The sequence below is a fragment of the Dendropsophus ebraccatus genome, chromosome 2 (genome assembly GCF_027789765.1).
Source record: "Dendropsophus ebraccatus isolate aDenEbr1 chromosome 2, aDenEbr1.pat, whole genome shotgun sequence".
Classification (NCBI taxonomy): Eukaryota; Metazoa; Chordata; class Amphibia; order Anura; family Hylidae; genus Dendropsophus; species Dendropsophus ebraccatus.
This window is the reverse complement of record NC_091455.1, coordinates 87,247,209-87,268,305: the sequence shown is the minus strand read 5'-3', so window position 1 is coordinate 87,268,305 and position 21,097 is coordinate 87,247,209. Positions and strand designations below refer to the sequence as shown.

Below are 21,097 nucleotides of genomic sequence, written 5' to 3'. Positions count from 1 at the left end.
TATCATCACTGATGTCATCGATGATGTCACCAGTCATGTCATCGATGATGTCACTAGGAATGTTTATGATTATGACACCAGTGATGTCATTGATGATGTCATCAGTGATGTCATCGATGATGTCATCAGTGATGTCATTGATAATGTCATCAGTGATGTCATTGATGATGTCATAAGTGATGTCATCAATGATGTCATCGATGATGTCATCAGTGATGTAATCGATGATGTCATCAGTGATGTCATTGATGATGTCATCAGTGATGTCATCGATGATGTCATCAGTGATGTCATCGATGATGTCATCAGTTATGTAATCAATGATGTCATCAGTCATGTATTTGATGATGTCATCAGTGATGTCATCAATGATGTCATCAGTGATGTAATCGATGATGTCATCAGTGATGTAATCGATGATGTCATCGATGATGTACACAGTGATGTCATCGATGATGTTATCAGTGATGTCATCAATGATGTCATCAGTGATGTCATTAGTGATAGCATCAGTGATGTCATCGATGATGTCACCAGTGATGTCATCAATGATGTCTTCGATTTTGACAATAGGGATGTCACTGATTATGTCATCAATGATGTCATTGATAGTGTCAACAGTGATGTAATCGATGATGTCATCAGTGATGTCTTTGTGATGTCATCAGTGATGTCATCGATGATGTCATCCTTTATGTCATCAGTGATGTCATCGATGATGTCATCAGTGATGTCATCGATGATGTCATCAGTGATGTCATTGATGATGTCATCAGTTATGTCATCGATGATGTCATCAATGATGTCATCAGTGATGTAATCAGTGATGTCATTGATGATGTCATCGATGATGTCATCAGTAGTGTCATCAATGATGTCATCAGTGATGTCATCGATGATTTTAATGATGATGTCATCAGTGATGTCATCAATGTTGTCATCAGTGATTTCATCGATGATGTCATCAGTGATGTCATCGATGATGTTATCAGTGATGTCATCAATGATGTCAACGATGATGTCACTAGGGATGTCATCAGTGATGTCATTGATGATGTTATCAGTGATGTCATCAGTGATGTCATCGATGTTGTTATCAGTGCTTTCATCGATCATGTCATCAGTGATGTCATCGATGATGTCATCAGTGATGTCATCAGTGATGTTATCAGTGATGTCATCGATGATGTCATCAGTGATGTCATCGATGTTGTCATATCGATGATGTCATCAGTGATGTCATCGATGATGACATCAGTGATTTCATTGATGATGTCATCAGGGATATCTTTGTGATGTCATCAGTGATTAAATCGATGATGTCAACGTTGATGTCATTAGTGATGTCATTGATGATGTCATCGTTGATGTCATCAGTGATTTCATCGATGATGTCATCAGTGATGTCATCGATGATGTCATCGATGATGGCACTGATTATGTCATTAGTGATGTCATCGATGATGTAATCAGTGATGTCATCAGTGATGTCATAGATGTTGTCATCAGTGATGTAATCGATGATGTCATCAGCGATGTCATCAATGTTGTCATCAGTGATGTCAGATGATGTCATCTGGTACTGGCTGGACCTATACACACTCTGTGACACCCCATTACAATGAGCAGTGAAGTTCTTTGCAGGTTGTACTACAATCCCAGCAATACAGTGTAGTCCCCACGAGTTTAGGGGGGCTGTACGGTACAATCTGGTACTGTCTGGACCTAGATGCTAGCTGTGATACCCCCTTACAATGAGCAGTGAAGTTCTATGCAGGATGTACTACAAATCCCAGCAATACAATGTAGTACAGCAGGACCAACAGCCCCAAAATCAAAAAGAGTACACTGAGCACTTCTTAGGTGTCTGTATGCAACACCTAATGTCCCTTTTCTGCCAGCAGCCGATCACAACAGTATGCTGGTGAAATCGTGGTAGCAGCACTGCAAGTCCCAGCCAGCAGTCTGTAGTAAAACTATTAAAAAACGCTTTTAAGCCCTGAAAAGGGCTGTTTGTTTGTATTGCTAGTATTCCCTGCCTACTGGAATCAAATCCCAATCCTACACTGACGCTCTTCCTGACCAGCAGCAGCTCTGTCCCTGATCTCTTCCAGCACACGTCTGAAGCGAGCACTGCCGGCGTCGAGTTTTATATGGCAGGGTTATCTGATCTGGCCAACCAATCGCTGCTATCGACATGTATGGGTCTCATGTGATCTCAGGATGCACCAAAGAGTCTCCTGCATGTTTATTGGCTGAGAAATAGCGCCCAAACTTACAGGAAACAGATGATGAGATTTTCTCGAGTATCGCGAGATGCTCATCCGAGTAACAAGTACCATCGAGTACCCTAATACTCGATCGAGTACCAAACTCGGACGAGCATGCTCGCTCATCACTAATAGTTATATTTGAGTAACACCTTGTCCCCCATCTCGTGATTTCAATCCAACTCTGTCCTGTCCGTGGGGGATATTTGCGTAACTTGAGTTCTGTAAATATTAGTTTTAGAAAGATTGAGTTTGAGAAATAGAGAGGTCATAGTGTTATAAAGAGCGGATAGACAGTCACTAGTATTTTGCAGGAACGCAGGGTTAATGTCACAGGAACAACTTCAGGATCCTAAGATGTAATTGTATAGCAATCCAAATAAGGTAGGGGCACTCCCAGACTGAAATAAAGGGTAATTTACTCAGCTTATAGAATACAGCAGGGATGTTTCTGTTCAGTCAATGGGAACTTTTTTCAAGCCACTGGCTTCCAGTCGCTAATATATTAAGGTTATTTCATGTCATGATGTGAAGCATGCTCCCATTCAAAGTTAATACGAAAGAATATACTATTACATTCTGGCACAATACATCCTGGCAGATGACAAAAAGTGTAGGTTTTGCTACTTTTTAATCACTTGAAAATAAGTCTTCTGTACTTGCTGTACCAACTCTCACTAATGGAAGATGTCTATGTTTAGGAAAAGTACCTGAGGCAAGGACTTTTCTAGTAATACATTTCCCTTCATTATAAGAAGAAGAAATAATTGTTTTGGATGAATGCAAAATACAACCTAATGTTCTGCCTTAGCAAGTTCACATATTTAAAATCTATTAATTTACAGTCAAAGGCCACGGAAATGATAATGGTCTACCAAGGAGTGCCTGAAGCAAGTGACGTTTCTTTTAATTGTCTTTTGTATTAGACTCTACTTCTCTGTAATCTATCACATAAAAAATTAAACAATTCATTTTTGTTGTGGAACACTAATTAATTATTTAGAAGCGGAATAGTAAAAATGTGACACGCATTAACCTTTGCTAGGGGCACAGAAGTCTGCTTCATTTATAAACTGCTATGGGTATAGCACTTTATACTATGGCAAGTGTCATTTGTTAGAGAGTGACAGCTCACTATGTCCCTATGGAATCTGGGTATGACTTTAATGTACCTGTCATACATGAATTGATTGCTGTCTTGTCATGGGAACATCATGCTGGAACTTGAGGATATGATTTCCTGGTGGTATTAAGGTAAAAGTACATTACGTAAGAAGTTTAAGAATAGTACATATAAGAGACTTTACGTTCTAACCACGCTCCAAACACATACTGATTTGTTACTTAACTTCTTATAAAATTATCCAGTAGACAATAAGTTGATTCTTGCACCCTCTCTATGCTTAGGGATCATTCACAACATGCTTGTGCCTTCTGAGGCATGAATACGTCAGCAAAATGTTAAAATGGAGTCTGTGCATGGACAGGCACAGACCCCATAGGTTTCAATGGCCTGAATACAGTCAGCTAGTAGCTTTATCAGATTTATTTTTAATCTTAGGTATCTTACTCAAAATCGCGTGGCTTGCTGAATGTTTGGGTCTGACCTCAAACACAAATAACCTGAACTAGCTGACTATAGCAGGCCACTGAAATCTATAGGATCAATGTTTGTCCTATCAACACTTTGTTTCTTTGACACTTTGTAAGTCACATGAACTTAGCTTTACAGAGAAATGTGAGATGCAACACTACAGTTTGGGGAGGAGACTATGAATATAAAGATATGTTCTTCTTTACTTTAATGTTAAACATACCTCTTAAAGCGACTCACCCACAATCTGACACCCTCCCCCCTCCCCAAACCACTTGGCTGCTTTTAGATCTGTCCTGTGGTCCATTTGGCAGGTGATGCAGTTATTGTCCTGAAAAAAACAACTTTTAAACTTGCGGCCCCTTGTCAAATTGGCGTGGCCTAGAGTACCCATGGCCTAGGATTGCACTGCCTCTCCGTCCCTTCTCCCCACCCTCCTCATCATTAGGAATGCCCCAGGCAGGATTTTTCCTATTCATAACTTGTCTGAACACTGCACAGGTGCCTTAACGATACAGCTCATGTGCAGTGTTCACACAGGTGATGGTCATGGGTACGCTAGGCCACGCCAATTTGACACAGGGCTGCAACCCCTTAGTGACTGCCATGCTGTCTTTTCACGGCGGCCACTAATGGGCTTTATTCCGATGCGTACGCCTTTTAACGGCGGCCGCATCGGAATAAATTACCGGCCGGCGGCGGCTGCAGGACGGGTGATCAGCGGTCAGTGTGACCGAAAACACCCTCCTGTAACTGCCCGGAGCGAAGGATTCTCCGCTCCGGGCAGTTTAACCCGTTAAATGCCGCTGTCAAACCATGACAGCAGCATCTAACGGGTCCCGGTGGATCCCGGACGGCGCCGTGGGTCACTTACGTGATCACGATGTCCCGCAGCGCCGTCCGGGGTCCCGATGTCTCCATGGTGATCCTGGGGTCCTAATGAAGGTCCCTGGGGTCTCCATGGAGATGCCTGATGCTGACAGGGGTGGCTGTGGCTATTGCCTGTCAGCATGAGGCATGATACAATACATTGCAGTACATCAGGTACTGCAATGTATTGTATCAATGATCTAAGTATTTTACACTAGTGTACAGTAATGTACACTAGTGTAAAAGTAAAAAAAGTGAAAAAAAAGTGTGCACCAAACACAACACAGCCCCCCCAGCCCCCCCCAATAATAAAGATGCATTACATTCCCCATACCCAATAAAACGTGACATAAAAATGATCAAAAACACAAATCCTATACATATTTGGTATCGCCAGATCCGTAACAACCCAATCTATAAAACTATATCAATAATTATATCGCACGACACACGCTGTAAAAAAAAAAAAAACAGTACCAGAATAGCTGTATTTTATCAATCCACTTTAGAAAATACGTCATAAAAGAGATCAAAAAGTCATATACATATTAAACTTGGTATCAATAAAAACTAAAGATCTTCCCTCAAAAAATAAGCCCAAAACCAGCTCTGTTGCGCAAAAGATGAGAACGCTATGGATCTTGCAATGCGGCAACAGTTTTTGTGGGTTTTTGCTAGGAAGATAGTTTCTATTGCGCCAAAGCGGTAATAGTTAAAAAAAACCTACACAAATGTGGTATCGCCGTAACCGTAGCGACCCAGAGAATACATGTATTATGTTATTAATCCGATACGGATTTTTACGGCGATCACTAATGGGCTCTATTCTGCTGCCATCAGCTCTTTATGGCGATGGGGCAGAATAGTGCAGCGGCGCCGGTAATGCCCTCAGCCCCCTGCTCTCAGCTACCGGAGGTAGCTGAGGGGTTGGGGCAGAGTGTGGGGTCAGTCACGGCAAGTCCCCTCACCGGCGATCGCCTTTATTATCAGTATAACGGCGGCCACCGGTAACAGACATTGCCAGCGCAGCTGAACGCTTTCATCTCTTCTCACCGTGAATCCACAGTGAGAGGAGATGAGAACATGTCCCCCCCTGTCCCCAGAATTAACCCTAGTGACCTGGTCACTGACCCTCCCCTCCCAGGGCAGCCATCTGATCCAAGATGGCCGCCGCCATCACTGTGAACAGACTCTGTTCACAGTGATGGATTCCTAAAAATGATCAAAGCTTCATTCATGGGGCAATGATCGGTGACCACCCGCTGTGGTCCCAGTACAAGTGATCAGCGGTATATACTATTGCCCTGGATTACCCTTAACCACCCTGGATTACTTGTAACCACCCCAGATTAACTGTAACCACCCCAGATTACCTGTAACCACCCCAGATTACCCGTAACCACCCCAGATTGCTCGTAACCACCCCAGATTGCCTGTAATCTCCCCAGATTGCCCGTATTCACCCCAGATAGCCCATAACCATCCCAGACAGCCCATAACCATCCCAGACAGCCCATAACCACCCCAGATTGCCCATAACCACCCGATTGCCAGTCACCTCCCCAGATTGCCTGTCACTACCCCAGATTGCCCGTAATCTCACCAGATTGCCCGTAATCTCCCCAGATTGCCCATAACCTTTCCAGACAGCCCATAACCACCCCAGATTGCCACAGACTGCATGTAACTACCCTTAATTGCCTGTAACCACCCCAGATTGCTCGCAACCACCCGATTGCTCGCAACCACCCCAGATTGCCCGTCACCACCCCAGATAGCCAGTGAACACCCCCAGATTGCCCTTCACCACCCCAGATAGCCAGTAACCACCCCTAGATAGCCAGTAAACACCCCAAGATTGCCCATAACCACCCCATATAGCAAGTAAACACCCCCAGATTGCCCGTAACCACCCCAGATTGCCCGTAACCACCCCAGATTGGCACAGACTGCTCGTAACCACTCCAGATTGCCCATAACCCCACCAGATTGCCTGTTGCCACCTCAGATAGCCAGTAAACACCCCGAGATTGTCCATTACTACCCCAGATAACCAGTAAACACCCACATATTGCCTGTAACTAAAATGACACTCCTTCCCTTCTGAGCCCTGCTGTGTGCCCATACAGTGGTTTATGCCCACATATGGGGTACCATTGTACTCAGGAGAACCTCTGTTACAAATTTTGGGGTGCTTTTTCTCCCCTGTTCCTAGTGAAATTGAGAAATTTCAAACTAAGCAAACATGTTATTGGAAAAATAATTTTTTTTTTCATTTTTACGGGTCTAGTTTTGAATACTTTCCTCCAATTCCTGTGGGGTCAAAATGCTCACCACACCCAAAGATGAGTTCCTTGAGGGGTGTTATTTCCAAAATGGGGTGACTTTTGGGGGGGTTCTATTCTGTAGACATTACAGGGGCTCTGCAAACGTACCTGGCGCTCAGAAACTTCTTCAGAAAAATCATGCACTGAAAATGCTAATTGACGCTCTCTTCCTTCTGAGCCCGGCTGTGTGCCCATACAGTGGTTTATGCCCACATATGGGGTACCGTTCTACTCAGGAGAACAAAATCACCTGGGCTCAGCGTTGCAGTGCTCAATGATAGCTTTATTCTGTGATCCTTTGAAAGCAACGGAGACAATTGGCTCTCACAGTCTCACACCAACATGTTTCTGGTACGTCACATACCCTTAATCATGGCTAAGGTTAGAGCCAAACAGGTGAGTATAAATAGGTGGTCCGACTCCGACGTTACATATGCACACACCCATAATAAACAAAGTGCAGACTAAAACCAATTTTTGCGTTCTTGTTATTAGTTATAAACTGTGTCAAAACAATCCAAGTACATCATGTATAAGAGATATAAATAATTGATTAAATGGCACAACATGAGACAGCTAGTTCTAAGCTTCTAATAATACAGTTGAAGTTCTATGCGAAGATTTAAACCATATGGTGCAATAGTGTTTAAATGGAAAATCCAATAGGCTTCTTTTCTAGCTAAGGCATGTCTAATATCGCCCCCTCTAGGTGGCAATTGTACACGATCAATAGCAAAAGCTCTGAAAGAATCCAATTTGCCCTGATGGGTGTGCACAAAATGATGGGAGGCTCCAGATAGGCTGCGTGTAGTGGGATGTCCTATGTCATAAATGTGCTCCACGATACGAGTTTAGAATTTACGTGTAGTACAACCAACATAAGTAAGATTGCAAAGAGTGCACAAAATAATGTACACTAAATGTGTACTGTTACAGTTCAAAAAACAGCCTATCTGGAACTCCCTGCCAGAACTACTGGCGAACGACTTTTTAGGCAGTGCTACCGTGCAAGTGCGGCAAGGAACTTGTCCACACCTGTAGAAACCCTTGCCACGTGAGGGACCTCTGCTGTTTGGTGGTGGAAGGGGAGAGAATGTCCCCAAAGGTAGAGGCTCTACTGGACACTACCTGGCATCCTGAATGTAAGATGTGATTGAGCATTGGGTCACTCCGCAATATGTGAATGTGTTTAAAGATGATGTCTCTGATCTGTTTGAACTGAGGGCTAAATCTGGTAACCAGTGTAGGTATGTGTTGAGAAGTTGGTTTGGGCTTTCTTATTAGTAAGTCGTGTCTATCTCGGTTGTCCACCTTGTTGGCAGCTCGTCCCAGCATCCAACGTGGGTATCCCCTGGCTAATAGTCTGTCCTGTGTACATTTGCTATTTTCTTTGTAAGCATGCTCCGTGTTACAATTACAGCGCATGCGGGTTAGCTCCCCTACCGGTATAGATTTGATGGTATGCCTGGGGTGGGAGCTCGAGGCATGCAATGTGGTGTTGCCTGACACTGGCTTTCTGTGTGTTTTAGTCTCAACTACCTGTGATGATGTGCCCGTGAGTTCAAGATCAAGAAAAATCATCCTATGTTTGTCAACATTGTAAGTGAAGCGGAGGCCCATACTGTTGCTGTTCACATATTCAACAAACAGTGGCATGTCAAATTCCGAACCATCCCAGATGAGTAGTGAATCGTCTATGAATCTGGCGTACCACTGTATGGAGTCCAAAAACGGATTGTCGCTCGTGTAAATGTAAATTTCTTCCCAATGGGACATGGTGAGGTTTGCAAGCGACGGGGAGTATTTAGCCCCCATAGAAACGCCGCTTGTTTGCAAATAAAATTTGTCACTACTCATCTGGGATGGTTCGGAATCTGACGTGCCACTGGATTTTCCATTTAAACACTATTGCACCATATGGTTTAAATCTTCGCAGAGAACTTCAACTGTATTATTAGAAGCTTAGAACTAGCTGTCTCATGTTGTGCCATTTAATCAATTATTTATATCTCTTATACATGATGTACTTGGATTGTTTTGACACAGTTTATAACTAATAACAAGAACGCAAAAATTGGTTTTAGTCTGCACTTTGTTTATTATGGGTGTGTGCATATGTAAAGTTCTGACGCCATCAAGCTTCTGGGCGGAGTCGGACCACCTATTTATACTCACCTGTATGGCTCTAACCTTAGCCATGATTAAGGGTATGTGACGTACCAGAAACATGTTGGCGTGAGACTGTGAGAGCCAATGTATTGTCTCCGTTGCTTTCAAAGGATCACAGAATAAAGCTATCATTGAGCACTGCAATGCTGAGCCCAGGTGATTTTCTTCTACTGATTGCTACATGCTGTTGGAGTGGGGGCTCGCGCGGAGCAGTAAGACTCTAGGTGCTGAGCCGGCTACACACATTGACTGCATCTACTCAGGAGAACCTCTGTTACATATATTGGGGTGAGTTTTCTCTCCTGTTCCTCGTGAAATTGAGAAATTTCAAACTAAACAAACATGTTATTGGAAAAATTCTATTTTTTCATTTTTACTGTCTTCTTTTGAATACTTTCCTCTAATACCTGTGGGGTCAAAATGGTCGCCAAACCCCAAGATGAATTCTATGAGGGGTGCACTTTCCAAAATGGGGTGACTTTTGGGGGGTTCTATTCTGCTGACGCTACAGGGGCACTACAAACGCACCTGGCACTCAGAAACTTCTTCAGAAAAATCATGTACTGAAAATGCTAATTGGCGCTCCTTCCCTTCTGAGGCCTGCTGTGTGCCCATACAGTGGTTTATGCCCACATATGGGGTACCGTTGTACTCAGGATAACCTGCGTTACATATATTGGGGTGAGTTTTCTCCCTGTTTCTCGTGAAATTGAGAAATTTCAAACTAAACAAACATGTTATTGGAAAAATTCTGTTTTTTCATTTTTACTGTCTTCTTTTGAATACTTTCCTCTAATACCTGTGGGGTCAAAATGGTCACCACACCCCAAGATGTATTCGTTGAGGGGTGTATTTTCCAAAATGGGGTGACTTTTGGGGGGTTCTATTCTGCTGACACTACAGGGGCTCTGCAAATGCACCTGGCGCTCAGAAACTTCTTCAGCAAAATCTAAACTGGAAATGCTAATAGGCGCTCCTTACCTTCTGAGCCCCACTGTGTGCCCATACAGTGGTTTATGCCCACATATGGGGTACCATTGTACTCAGGAGAACCTGCGTTACAAAATTTGGGGTGCATTTTCTCTCATGTTTATTATGAAAATGAGATACTTTAATCTTAACAAATATATTATTGGAAAATTTCTATTTTCCATTTTATTCCGGCCTAATTGTGAATACTTTCCTCCAGCCCCTGTAGGGTTAAAATGCTCATTATACCCCTAAATTAATTCATTAAGGTGTCTTGTTTCCAAAATGGGGTCCCTTATGGGGGTTTCCAGTATACAAGCCTCCTAAATCAACTTAAAAAAAGAACTGGTCCCTAAAAAAATCAGTTTGGGAAATTTCATGAAAATTTGATAATTTGCTGATACATTTCTAAGCCCCGTAACACCCTAAAAAAGTTAAATATGTTTACGAAATGAAGCCAGAATAAAGAGGACATATTCATAATGTGACTTACTAACTAGTTTTTGTCATGTGCCTTTTTTTTTTAGAAGCAAAGAATTTCAAAGTTCGTAAAGTGCAACATTTTCAAATTTTTCATTATATTTTGATGTTTTTCACAAAAAACACACAAGACAGTGACCAAATTTTGCCACTAACATAAAGTACCATATGTTACGAAAAAACAATCTCAGAATCGCTGGCATACGTTAAAGCATCACTGAGCTATAAGAGCATAAAGTGAGACAGGTCAGATTTTGAAAAATGAGCCTGGTCATTAAGGCCCAAACAGGCTTGGTCCCTAAGGGGTTAAAAGTTGTTTTTTTAGGACACTAACTGCATCACCTGCCAAACAGACCCCAGGAAAGATCTTGGATTAAAAGTAGCTATCTGAAGGTACAAGCGGTTTGGGGGTCAAATAGTGGGTACAGAATGGCATTAAGGTTCACTCCCATATAACTTAACATTTCAATTAGAATTACATTGTTCTATTATAAAGCAAATCAAATACATATTGGGTCCCCTGCACCTTTGGAACTTATAACATTTGTTTACATAAGCACTCATACATGCTAATATAAAAATAAAATGAGGAGACTGCATTGAAAGTAGAAATGAGAGAGGAGGCCGGAAATTTGTTTTGCCAGCTTCACAAGTTTTGGGTCAAACCCGTTAATATTCACAAATCAAATCTTAACAAATTTTAATAAAACTATAGTAGCTACAGTACTGGGACTATTACAAAAGGACAAATTTGTTAATGCATGTTCTTGTAAAAGTGTCAAAAATTGGAAAATTACTATTTAAAAGTCAATCATCTAATTTAATGAAACCCAACTTGTATAACACAGTAGGAGTGGAGTGCGACCACTGATTATGTAAAGTGCATGCTCAGTTCACTAATGAAACCAAATTTGTTTAACACATTAGGAATGGAGTGCGAGCACTGATTATGTAAGCCCCACACTCCATTCACTGTTCCCATTAAATTGGTATAACTCAATAGGAGTTTACAGTCACAAGTTGCCAGTAAATGAATAATATGGACTGTGTCTTCACTGGTCCTAGTGAATTCCTTTAGGCACCTAGTTACTTGGTAAACTGGACACTGGGTTGGCAGCTACAACAAATAATCACCCACAATCAGCCCTCCAATCCTCTCCTCTCTGTCCTCATATCACTCTGTTAGTCTCTCTCTGCTCTGCTCTAACTGCCTACTGCCATCCTGCTCTCTCCTCACACACAGCTGACTGACCACCTTCGTAAACAAATCACCTTATATAAAGAGGAAGGTGCTGATATCACAGAGGGCCCTGTAGCTGGTTGGACGGGCGCTAATCCCTTTCTTCCACCCAGTGATGTTTCAGATAGCATGTGCGGCCGTCACTTAGCTTTTTTGCAAATTTACTTAACAAACTGGTGGCAATTTTCTTCGCTCATCTCTAATTGGAAGATTTGGGCTCATGAAACATTCTATAACACCAATTTTTCTAAGGTGTGTAACTGACTGTAAACTGATTTATGTACAACATGTACAACATTGGTAGTGTTATGCTGAGCTATATACAACATTGACAGTGTTAGTGGAGGTCTTGTATACCTGTAGTATAAAGCTGGTGGAGGTCCTGTATACCTGTAGTGTATAGTTTGGGGTTCTGTATACCTGTTGAATAGAGTTGGTGGAGGTCCTGTATACCTGTAGTGTATAGTTTAGGGGGTCCTGTATACCTGTAGTATATAGTTGGTGGAGGTCCTGTATACCTGTAGTGTATAGTTGTGGGGTCCTGTATACCTGTAGTATATAGTTTGGGGGTCCCCCCTGCTGACTGCAGACCATAAGTAAAAGTGTGTGTGCAGAAAACCTGCAGCCTATAATAATAAGTGCATACACAATCCTGCATCATCATAATCTGGCCCTCTTAGGCACTACCTTTCATCCTTGGTCAACACAGAAAAAAATTTCAACGTTTCTAATACTGTAACCCCCTTCTTGCAGGTTTCCCCATACTGTATATGCAAAAGAACACTGCAGAGACACCATCACATGTCTTGACGTCAGTGAACTAGCCAGACCTTCCCTCCGGGAAGGAACAACCAAGCCAAAGCGTTCTCCAGTCAAGGAAACCACCTCAGCAAGGTATCCATCCACAGACAGCCGTTTCGGGGTTTTTGCCCCTCATCAGTGTGGAGTAGGTTTCTGGCTAGTGGGAGCAATGACTAGTAAGTGCATGCAAAAGGACGCTGGTTGACCTCAGGGAGATCAACCAAAACACCGCAGAGACACCATCACGTGTCTCAACGTCAGTGTATTCTAGAACATTGCCCCCTGGGAAATCGAATATGCAAAAGAACACTGCAGAGACACCATCACATATCTCGACGTCAGTGAACTAGCCAGACCTTCCCTCCGGGAAGGAACAACCAAGCCAAAGCGTTCTCCAGTCAAGGAAACCACCTCAGCAAGGTATCCATCCACAGACAGCCGTTTCGGGGTTTTTGCCCCTCATCAGTGTGGAGTAGGTTTCTGGCTAGTGGGAGCAATGACTAGTAAGTGCATGCAAAAGGACGCTGGTTGACCTCAGGGAGATCAACCAAAACACCGCAGAGACACCATCACGTGTCTCAACGTCAGTGTATTCTAGAACATTGCCCCCTGGGAAATCGAATATGCAAAAGAACACTGCAGAGACACCATCACATGTCTCAACGTCAGTGAACTAGCCAGACCTTCCCTCCGGGAAGGAACAACCAAGCCAAAGCATTCTCCAGTCAAGGAAACCACCTCAGCAAGGTATCCATCCACAGACAGCCGTTTCGGGGTTTTTGCCCCTCATCAGTGTGGAGTAGGTTTCTGGCTAGTGGGAGCAATGACTAGTAAGTGCATGCAAAAGGACGCTGGTTGACCTCAGGGAGATCAACCAAAACACCGCAGAGACACCATCACGTGTCTCAACGTCAGTGTTTTCTAGAACATTGCCCCCTGGGAAATCGAATATGCAAAAGAACACTGCAGAGACACCATCACATGTCTCGACGTCAGTGAACTAGCCAGACCTTCCCTCCGGGAAGGAACAACCAAGCCAAAGCGTTCTCCAGTCAAGGAAACCACCTCAGCAAGGTATCCATCCACAGACAGCCGTTTCGGGGTTTTTGCCCCTCATCAGTGTGGAGTAGGTTTCTGGCTAGTGGGAGCAATGACTAGTAAGTGCATGCAAAAGGACGCTGGTTGACCTCAGGGAGATCAACCAAAACACCGCAGAGACACCGCAGAGACACCATCACGTGTCTCAACGTCAGTCAAGTGGTTTCCTTGACTGGAGAACGCTTTGGCTTGGTTGTTCCTTCCCGGAGGGAAGGTCTGGCTAGTTCACTGACGTTGAGACATGTGATGGTGTCTCTGCAGTGTTCTTTTGCATATTCGATTTCCCAGGGGGCAATGTTCTAGAATACACTGACGTTGAGACACGTGATGGTGTCTCTGCGGTGTTTTGGTTGATCTCCCTGAGGTCAACCAGCGTCCTTTTGCATGCACTTACTAGTCATTGCTCCCACTAGCCAGAAACCTACTCCACACTGATGAGGGGCAAAAACCCCGAAACGGATGTTTGTGGATGGATACCTTGCTGAGGTGGTTTCCTTGACTGGAGAACGCTTTGGCTTGGTTGTTCCTTCCCGGAGGGAAGGTCTGGCTAGTTCACTGACGTCGAGACATGTGATGGTGTCTCTGCAGTGTTCTTTTGCATATTCGATTTCCCAGGGGGCAATGTTCTAGAATACACTGACGTTGAGACACGTGATGGTGTCTCTGCGGTGTTTTGGTTGATCTCCCTGAGGTCAACCAGCGTCCTTTTGCATGCACTTACTAGTCATTGCTCCCACTAGCCAGAAACCTACTCCACACTGATGAGGGGCAAAAACCCCGAAACGGCTGTCTGTGGATGGATACCTTGCTGAGGTGGTTTCCTTGACTGGAGAACGCTTTGGCTTGGTTGTTCCTTCCTGGAGGGAAGGTCTGGCTAGTTCACTGACGTCGAGACATGTGATGGTGTCTCTGCAGTGTTCTTTTGCATATTCGATTTCCCAGGGGGCAATGTTCTAGAATACACTGACGTTGAGACACGTGATGGTGTCTCTGCGGTGTTTTGGTTGATCTCCCTGAGGTCAACCAGCGTCCTTCCCCATACTGTATACACTCCACTCCCGCAGGTTTCCCCTATACTGTATACACTTCACCCCTGCAGGTTGCCCCCATACTGTATACACTCCCCCCTACAGGTAGCCCCCATACTGTATACACTCCCCCTTGCAGGTATCCCCCATACTGTATACACTGCCCCCTCTCAGATAGCCCCCATGCTGTATACACTTTCCACTTCAGGTAGCCCCCATGCTGTACAAACTCCCCTCTGCATGTAGCCCCGAAGCTGTATCCGCTCCCCTCTGCATGTAGCCCCGATGCTGTATACGCTCCCCCCTGCAGGTAGCCCCCATGCTGTATATACTCCCCCCTTCAGGTAGCCCCCCATGCTGTATACACTTCCCCCTTCAAGTAGCTCCCATGCTGTATACACTCCCCCCTTCAGCCCCTTCAGGTACCACATCCCGCTGCGATTTTGTCAGCAGCCCCCCCCCCCCGGCCGCCTGAGTGTATACATCACCTGGTCCCTACTCCGGCTTGCTTAGGGGTTCCCGGCAGGTCCCGCTTGGCCGATCAGTGCAATGCCCCGAAGCAAGCTGGAGCGGGGAGCAGGCAAAGTATACACTTCGGCGGCCAGGGGAGTTAATGGGACGGGCTGCTGACAAACTTGCAGCGGGATATGCATCCTGCTTTGAGTTTGTCTGGCATTAAGTGCACAGGGCAGGGATATTCGCAGCGAGACCCACTGCAGATTCGCCCAGTGTGTTTGTACCCTTACTATATTTATTTCTGTGGATGTTCTCAGGCAGCTGACCTAGCAACCAATCAGATTCCAGCTCCCTGTGAAAATGAAAGTAGTAATCCTTTTGGTTGCTAAGGCTTCCAACTGCTGTTTCTCATGGGCAGCTGCAGCACTAATTATATCACCTGTTTGTGCATTGTGGAGATTCTCCCATTCATTTCTATGGGGCGCTCTTCCCCATCCCCTCCTGTACACTGGTAAGGATGGGACCTTCGCTCTAACCTTCCTGGGCACCCAATGTATCTGCCGGCCAAATTTGGAGTCAAACAGTTCAGGCGTTTGGAAGTCTATACGGGACAGACGGACAGACAGACAAACAGACTTTCATTTTTATGATATAGATATTGAGTGGAACCTTGGTTTAAGAGTAACTTGGTTTAAGAGCATTTTGGTTTAAGAGCTCACAGTTTTTTAATATTGTGACTTGGTTTAAGAGCATTGCTTTGGTTTAAGAGCTCCCTGTACTGGGTGGGAGCACGAGTGGAGGAGGGGCATGGTCTGCATAGGTGGTCTACAGCTCTGTACTCTGACCCAGGAAGTCTCCCTCACCTTCCAATTCATGGCAGATCCACTTCAGGCTAGGGCTTGCATCAGAGGACAGGACTGTGGAGGTAATCTCTTCATAGCTGTAACCCCTCTCTCCCCGGACAGAAAGTGCTGCATGTATGTGCCCACATCTGTCCTGCTCATTCCTTCATGCTCCCTGCAGTCTCTGTCCACCCTTGTATTTCCCATCCTCTCCATTACTGTACAGTAACTTATAATATCACATATTCTACTGTTTCTGAATGTTTGTTTCATTTGTTTTACATGTTATTCAGAATAATAAATGATTATTTTTTGGTGTATGTAACCAATTATGGGAAAATTCGCTTTGGTTTAGGAGTGGATTTGGATTACAAGCACGGTCCTGGAACGAATTATGCTCGTAATCCAAGGCACCACTGTATATATAAGGCCATTCCATCCAAACTGACCCGTAACACCCGTAACACCTAGTTAAACCTAGTAAAACTGCAATTTAAACACTAAAGTTATAAATATACATTAAGAGTCTTAATGTATATTTATAACTTTTGTGGTTAAATTGCATTTTTTTAATTAACTGTTAAATAAAATGTTTAGGTGTTACGAAAAGGTTCAGTTTGGATGGAATGGCCCAAAAATAAATGCATTAGTGATAAGTGAACTTACCAACATTTTGGTTTGTCAATGTTTGTCTGAACCCGAAGCTCTGTATTTGACTCCCAGCGGCTGGAGAGGTTGGATGCCTGGATACAACCTATAGCCTATGGCTGTATCCATGTTTTCCAGGAATCTCTAGTGCAAAATACATCTTCTCCAGCTGCTGAGAGTCAATTACCGAGTGTTTAGGTTCAGACAAACATTGACGAACCAAAAGGTTTTGCAAGTTCACTCATTACTACTATACAGCAAACAATAAATCAAAGTATCACACCGTCAATAATAAACATTCCCTTGCGTCCCATTGGCATCACAACGATAGGGGTATTTTCGCCCCTGCGAGCCCCTGGGACGAAGGAATATTTAATGAACATATAAACTTTAATAAATTTTTCCCAATAAACCCCTCCCACAGGAAGTATAAGTAGGTTCTCCTCCCCACAATCCTCAGTCTTTTTTACTTCGTCTCCTCTTAGCCCCAGGGGACCTTGCTCCCTCCCTCTTTTTCTGAGACTTGTTTCCTAGGGATTTTTTTCCCCTGGAGACTGGTCTATCCCCCGAGTTGGGACTCTCGGCTCCTGGGGATAGATGTAGGTCATTACCTTTTCTCTTTGTTTTCTTCTTCTTCTCTTCTAACTTTGAAGCGTCCTCGTGCGGGCGCCATCTTGGTGACGCGATTCGCGTCATCATTAGGGGCGGCGCTTCTATGACGCGATTCGCGTCGTTCTTGCGGGCGGCGCGCTGCGATGACGCGATTTGCGTCATCGCCTCGCCGGATTGCGATTGGTCGGCTGCATCACGTGGCCGACGTCTTGACGTCATACCCGGAAGTACGCTCGGGTGCCGAATGCCGGGACCCAGGATCCATATTTAAAGGACCACAGACGAGATGTCTGCTATGGAAACCAGCCCATCCGGGAAAAGAGCGGCTAAACGCAAACACTTTATCTGTGCAGAGTGTGAAACTCCACTTCCAGATGGCTATGAATATCGTAGGATGTTTTTTCTTCTAGCAACATTAAGGTTCCATTGTTTATATCAGAAATTTTACTATGTGGTGTATATATTACAGTACGTTGTGCTTCCTGCCGTCCTAAGAATACTGGGGAACCAGATACTCAGGATGTGGTGATATGGGTAAAAGATTATGTGGAGAAATCTCTGGCAACCAAAGTATGTCAACATTCCGGTCATAAAAAGAGAACTAAACGTAGTATTTCTCCCTCCGTTTCCCATCGTGTGAGTATCTGTAGAATAGGGCCTACAGGCTCTATATTCTCTATGCTAAAGTATAGTTCTTTTTAACCCTAGGGGTCTGAATACAAAGTGATTGATGAGGTGGGATCTTCTTCTGATTCTGACTCATCTTCTACTTCCGATGATGATAATGAAGTGTTTAAAGGCTATTTTCCTGTGGATAGCATTAATAAATTACGCAAAGCTGTCCAGGCCGAGATTCATCCGGAAGAAGTAGAAGATGGTCCCTCTGCTAAAAAGCCTAGGGCTTTTTCAGTGGGAGAAACATCTATGTCTATGCTTCAGATAGAATGGAAGAAACCGGAAAAAGCTCCGGTATTAAGCAAAAGATTTAAAACCTTGTATGTCCTCAAGGAGGAACAATCCAAGGATTGGGCTGAGCCGCCAAAAGTAGACACGGCCATAGGGAAAATATCCAAGAACACTGTTCTTCCTGCTGAGGATGGGTCTAATTTAAAAGACCCCATGGATAGAAGAATAGAGGTTGCATTTAAAAGATCCTATGCGGCAGCAGCAGCCCAAGGGGCAGTTGCCATATCTTCCTTTGAGGTCGCTAGGAGTCTTAGAAGATGGCTGGCGAAAGCTCAGGAAAACCTTGAATCAGGAATGGACAGGGACAAGGTCCTACGTTCTTTCAAGAAAATTAACATGGGAATTGATTTTCTTTGTGACGCAGCATCCCAAGAGACCAGACTTGCTTCCAAATCTATGGCTTTGTCGACAGCAGGTCGTCGTGCTCTATGGCTAAAACCTTGGGCTGGGGATGCTAATTCAAAATTCCAACTGTGCAATATGGAATTTCAGCCGGGTAGACTATTCGGCTCAGAATTAGATAAGCTAATGGAGGAAGTTTCGGACAAAAAAGGGAAGTCGCTGCCTTTAACTTCTGCCAGTGGGTCCTACACAAGGAATCGTGGATCCTTTCGTAGAGGAAGATCTCCTCAACGAGGTAAAGCCAGGTACCACTTTAAAGGGAGAGGCAAATATTATAATAAAAGAGGGTCTGGAAAACAGCAAAAAGATACGAATAAAAAACCAGACTTTTGACGCCAGAAGTACTCCAGTAGGAGGACGTCTTACCGATTTTCTCCCTGCCTGGATAAGATTAATAAAGGACCCATGGGTCATAAGCATTATCCAAAATGGGTACGCACTTCCTTTTTCGACGCTTCCTCCCCCAAAATTTCTTCTCTCCCGTCTACTAGGTTCAGCAAGACAAACTATCCTAGAAGAAGAAGTCCTCCACCTCCTAAAGATCAAGGCTCTAGAAGAGGTTCCTCCCGAAGAAGTCGGATTAGGGATCTACTCTCCGATATTTCTCGTACCCAAGCCATCAGGAAGGTGGAGGACTATTATAGATCTGCGATACTTAAACAAGTATATGGTAAAGAAAAAATTCCGGATGGAAAATATAAAGTCCGTAAAGAACATCCTCCAGGAGGAAGACTTTATGGTCTCAATAGATCTGCAGGACGCTTATTTTCATATTCCCATTCTGCTGGCACACAGAAGGTATTTGAGGATTGCGGTCCACCTACAAGGAAGGGTAAGTCACCTTCGATTCAAAGTTCTTCCGTTCGGAATAACATCAGCCCCCTTTGTGTTCACAAAGGTGGTCTCGTCTATGATGGTCCTATTCAGACTACAGGGAATAAAGATCATTCCCTATCTAGACGATTGGTTGATTATGGCCCAGACTCAGACTCTTCTGAGCTCTCAACTGAACTATGTCTTGGACATCCTTCAGCAGTTGGGTTGGATAATCAATCCGGAGAAGTCAGATCTGACACCATCCAAGAGAAAAAATTTTTTGGGCTTCATCATAGACTCATCACAAATGAAGTTGTTCCTCTCACCGCCCAGAGTAATGCGCATACAGAGAGGCGCTCAATTCCTGATCCCTCCACGTCAAGTATCGATTCGGACTCTGATGAGATATTTAGGTCTTCTCTCTTCGGCCGCAGACGCTGTTCCATGGGCACTATGGCACATGCGATATCTACAGAGGGAAGTACTGACAGTCTGGAATCGACAGATAGAACATCTAGACTCTCTTCACATACTATCCACAAGAACACGCCAATCTCTAACCTGGTGGAGACAGGTCAAGCATGGAGCGGATATACTAGAACCGCAATGGATAACGATTACCACAGATGCGTCAGGCTCAGGGTGGGGAGCGCCTCTGGAGGAGATGACCGTATCAGGCACTTGGAACAACCAAGAGGCGGCTCTCCCATCCAATGCACGGGAACTGAGGGCTATATTTCTAGCCCTTCTTCATTTTTCGCAGAAACTAATACGGATGGCTGTCAGAATTCGTACGGACAACATTGCCTGTGTTGCATACATAAACAAGCAGGGAGGCACCAGGTCTCCCCTGCTTCTCAAGGAGGTAGAACAAATATTCAATTGGGCAGAACCCAGAATAACGAAACTGACCGCACTACACATAAGAGGTATCCACAACACGTTGGCAGACCGTCTAAGCCGAGGTATGACAATACCAGGGGAGTGGTCACTTTCAAGGAAAGTGTTTATCCAGCTAACCCAAAGATGGGGATACCCTCAGATAGATCTTATGGTAACGAAAAGCAATGCCAAACTGAGGAATTTTTGTTCCCTGTACTCGGCGGACAACCCAACGGTGGTGGATGCGATGTCTATCCAGTGGAAGTTTCAGCTGGCATACATCTTTCCCCCGATCTCCATGATTCCCAGGGTCCTAATGAAGATCAGGCAGGACCAAGCGTCAGTAATCATGATCACGCCCTTTTGGCCCAAAAGATCATGGTTTGCCCTACTCATGATGATGAGCAGGGGAGAATTTTGGAGGCTGCCAATATTACCAGATCTAATATCACAGGATCACCATCTTTGCCAGGACCTGCCCAGCCTCAGCCTAACAGCCTGGAGGCTGAAGGGTCTTTATTAAGACCTGAAGAGTTCTCGGACAGAGTTCTACAGACCTTATCTCATGCCCGCAGCCATGCAACTAACCTATCATATGCCCGAATATGGAGAATTTTCCAATCCTGG

General features: G+C 44.3%; 1 protein-coding gene across 1 annotated transcript in view; it reads left to right on the top strand.

The window, feature by feature from the left end:
- Window positions 1-2,629: 2,629 nt before the first annotated feature.
- Window positions 2,630-21,097, top strand: part of NRSN1 (neurensin 1) — a 64,270-nt gene continuing 45,802 nt past the window's right edge. The window contains exon 1 of the mRNA XM_069960154.1: window positions 2,630-2,654. The gene's annotated coding sequence lies outside the window, so the exon portion shown is untranslated. The remainder of the gene's footprint in view (window positions 2,655-21,097) is intronic.